Genomic DNA, 4,795 nt, shown 5'->3' on the forward strand with positions numbered 1-4,795 from the left:
AATTAGAATAGGAATTAATTTTGTGTAATATAATTAGTCAACAGGGTTGATAATGTAAAATGTATGACATAAGATTTCAATTATTGTTTGCGTGTTCGACCACCGAACGGGGGCTTCTTTATCTGCGACGCATTTTACGTCGATGTCGAGTGACAGAAGGCAGATACCCACCGAAACTTGGCAGTCAGCACACACGTGTTCTCAACCGTTCCTTTATCCTAAAGAAGTCTCGTTCGTTTGTTCGATTGACAGTCAAGACGTACTTAAGAAAATTCTCATCCCCAGTCCGTAAAATCCGTAGTTCTGGTTGCAATTTTAGGACAGTTTCCAGCCACCCGTCGAAAATCCTCTTTAATTGTTTTATTGTTAGGAGGTTCCCATTCGTCAGCTCTTTACAATTTACTTCTAATTTTCGTGTCAGTTGCTGTCGTCAAATAAAATTTAAAATATAATTTGTAGGATGCAAGTGTCTTAAAACGTATGATTAATGGAAATGAGTTAGTATAGGTCTCACTAACTGACACGGTTATAATCGATCCACGTTTGTTATATTGGATCTCGTCTCGTGATGATAAGTAAATTCGCTGATACGTATTGAATGCGCACTTGTTACCGACTCTGTTGTCCTTCTATATTCGCGTGCATTTATATGTCGTCGCGAAACGGTTCCTCGCGATTGCAAAAAACCTACGATCCTACGCGGTGGCAAAGGGGGAGAGCAGGTACGATGCTGTATAGCAGCCTAGGCCCTAGGCTCTAACGGACAAAGCCTACAATTGAAGATTTTCTAGGTATTACTAGACCGCAGACCTAAATTTGAAACCTACACGAAAATTGAAATTGCGGAAAATATAGGTTTTATTACATCTCGATAGTTGCCTGAATATCGACTAACGCTTATTTTAAAATTAGATGACGGTCAGTTTTTTTTAAATGGTTCTCATCACTACAGAAGATTTGTACCTGAAGGGAAGAGAGAAGATAAATAAAAGAAGAGAAACATAGGAAACCTTCGGGCCACGCGTCCAACGTGGAAAATGTTTTATGATCCCTATAATGGGCCCCGGAGTTACCTTCCCGTTTCTTTATACTCTCGTTGTGTACCTTGGCCATTCGACTTTCTACCCGGAGTTACAGGACCTGGGTTTTGCTGCAGCAGTTTCTTGCAACGAGAGCCGATGAAAGGAGGGGAATGGGCAAGGGACACCCAGAAACTTTCATATTTACGAGGCCGTAGAACGTCGTTTTACGGTCAGTACAATATTGCTGTTTTGGAGATTACTTATTTCCATTAAAACGGTTGCCGGTAGGGGTTCCGGGTAAGCGGAACCCAAGGACGTTTAAGTAGCTAGCTTAACCCTAACTTGGAATTATTTCAGAATATCCTCTCTTCAATTAATAAATCAAACAATGACATTTTTTCTAAATCTCTACAGTAGCAATCCTTTCGTCATACTAGAATTTAGTGTATTCACATATTCAATTTCATAATTACAATAGTCACAATTCAATCAAATATTGAAATGATTAAACAAGATGTTGTATCAGTTCATTTTTTATTCTCAATGGATTAAATCATTAATGAATACATATTCAATTTTATAATTACAATAGTCACAATTCAATTAAATATTGAAATGATTAAACAAGATCTTATATCAATTTATTTTTAGTTCTAAAATCATTGAATTAACAAAGTTTTATACAACAATTTGTGCATTGAACATGATCAGCACAATGTCAAAACTGCAGTCAACCATAAATCATGAATTGCTCAAAACGAGATGAACTCGTTTCGGTCCCTCGTGACTTAAATTGTGTTCGAAAGGGTTTCAAGGTACTACAACGAGAAACCGTTCCTCGGATAACATGTTCTTGCGAGCAAAGGGCACGCGCCCCAGGAAAATCGGACGGTAGTTGCTTCCTATATTGTCTTTAATAGGATATCCGTGAATTTTTCGTGACGGGCAGTCGACGTGAAGGGTATTGCGACAGGCCGTAAAGAGATTCGTCAACGCCACGCGACCCTGTCCCTAAGAATTCACGGCTCTGGGGTCCTTGGGCCTCATCCCCTTCGAGCACCTCCCGTTCGCGTGCCACGCCGTTTCTTCTCCTCACTTGTAACGCAGTAATAGATGGACGACCTTCTACGAGACTTTTCAAATCCAGACACTTGTTTGCGAGATTATGTTACAATTAGTCATAGTGTACCGAACACTGAAATACAATACCTCGATTGTATGAACGTTATCAGAATTTCAAGTTTGATCGACAATACCAGAGTTTTGAATAATTTTATAGATTTCAAATATGATAAATGTTTTAATATCTCTGAAATTAGTTTTATAATCGCATACAGTAAGACCCCGCTTAACGCGGGGGATACGTTCCAATAAGTTTCAGCGCTAAACGAAACAGCGTTAAACGAGGTCATCTTAACACATAAATAATAGGGATAAGTGAAACAGAACAAAGAATAAGAAAAGTTATCAGTTCTTTTCTTGTTTTATTTTGTAACATTTATTGTTAAATAGTTTTTTATTATATACATTAATTATAGACTTATTTATTACTAATATCCATTTGTATTCATAAAGCATTCATGAACATCAAAAGAAGTTCGCGTAAAGATGTTATGTTTGTGACGAGGAAGATTCTTCCTCACAAGTCACAAGTCATCTAAAGTCGTTTGCCTTTTCCTGTTTCGTTCAGTACGCAGTTGTCATTATTGTTTCTATCTTTATACACCTAGTAACGTTGATGACAGAATCAACTGTGACACAGGAAAGACACGTTCGTACTGTAATGCGAATTCGGGAACATTTGGAACCTTTATTCTGGACAAAGTAACAAAAGAGCGTTGTGAAACAAAAGATACACAATGTGCTAACCGTCACTGCATAACGCACCGCTTATGGTTGTGCCGCGTGCGATTTCGAATAATTCAAATACTACCGCGTAATACTGAAACAGCGTTAAGCGGAGCAGCGTTAAGCGGGGTCTTACTGTATATTGTTTTTAATCAATCAGACTAAAATCTGTGTTTCGGACATTTGCAGTACAGTTTCCGAGCTTGTTACATTTTTAGAGGAAACGCGTGGGAAATAAAATGGAGCTCGTAGCATGGATCCTGTGATCTCAGCGATTCCATCATCAGCGTGGCTGGGAATTTCGCGGATAAAAGGCGAAATCGAGTTTAAATCATGAATACGAACGAACGTGGATGGCATAGGAGGAAGGAAGGAATGGAGGGCCGGGGGTGGAAGGTTTGCAGAGACGAGAAGCAATCTGGTGGTAGCTTTGTGACGGTAATGGCTTCAACCCCCGGCCTCTTCCTCCTTCTCCTCCTCCTCCCCCTGGGGGCCTGAAGTCGATTCGCCTACGCGTTCCCCGCTCCTTCCCGAACCCTTCCACCGCCCTATCGGTAGGAGAATCTCCCGTTTATCTATTTTAAATTCACTTCAATCGAGTTCGATGTTGCCGACTAAACGGAGCTACTAAATTAATGATTCATGTAATTCAAGTATTATTTATGTACGAGCACATTAAATCGTGTGTATAATAAAGTGTTATTATGATTCTTAAATGCTTATTAAATTCAGCAAAAATTTCATAGAATATTTTTCCATTTTAAACCACATCTGATCTTTTATTCATCACTATTTTCCACAGGATACACGTATGTATATACGTATGTGTATAAAATGATTAAAATTCCTTTCCTCTGGTTAATCTACTCTCTAGTAATAATTAAAATATGTGTACATGTTCTAACGTCTGAATTAATATTTATTGGAGTCTTAGGACCAGTTTTAAAATTAATCTGAATATAATAATTTGCGTATTTGCTTCTTAACAAAGATGGGTGCCTCTCCTTGAAAAATCGATCTCTCTTCTATCTTGCATTAGCCGTGGAAGCCCGGCTGCTTCTTCGAGCTCCACCCACGCCTCTCGTACATGCGCAAAGAACGGTAAGCTGAAAAACGATTTGTGCAACTGTGTTGACTAGTTGAATCGAATTAAAATGTTCATACGAAGGCAAGAGTAAATTCGTTGAAGTAAATCGCGGCGAATATGACTCCTCAAATTTCTGTGACACTGAGTCACCTTCCTATGTACAATAAAAAATCGAATTTCTTTTATAGCCCCAATGGACAATGGAGTCAGAAATTGTATGAGACATGTTCGTTGTCACGTAATCTCTCGACGAGTTGGTACGTCGTGCCGTCGTGCTGTCTGTCATCCTCACGGTCGTAAATCGATAAGCCTTTACATCCTTATCGATAACGATACCCGCACGATTCTCGTTTGTTCGACCGTTCAATTTTATTAACGTAAATTTCCCAATTTTTGTTCACGTCACTGTTTCTACTCTCTAATTTTACATACTGTCTCAAAATTAAAAGGAAAAGTGAGCCAGTGAGATAGAAATCGTCCAACTGGACAGATTGAAGGACGGAATCTGTGATCCGAAGGAACGTTCCAAGATGAAAATCAGAGAATACAGAATTGTAGAAAAATTAGAAATTTGAATATTTATCTTATGCCACCAAACGAATTCGAATTTCGCGTCGAAAATATAAACTTCGTATTATCAGTCTGATCAAAACAGTTAAATGTTATTAATAGCGTTTAAGGATGGCTATACAGTCGATTCCAAAAGTAGAAACGCATTTTTTAAAAAGAAATCAGACGTCGGAAGAACATTGCTAATAATAAACAACAAAAAAAAATTTTTTTATTTTTCCGAGATTTTTCTAAGGGGTACCCCTTCAATTTCTTCCAAATTTTCGTT

This window comes from Ceratina calcarata, unplaced genomic scaffold, assembly GCF_001652005.2.
Source record: "Ceratina calcarata isolate Rehan_Ccalc_2016 unplaced genomic scaffold, ASM165200v1 scaffold259.2, whole genome shotgun sequence".
NCBI classification, from domain to species: domain Eukaryota; kingdom Metazoa; phylum Arthropoda; class Insecta; order Hymenoptera; family Apidae; genus Ceratina; species Ceratina calcarata.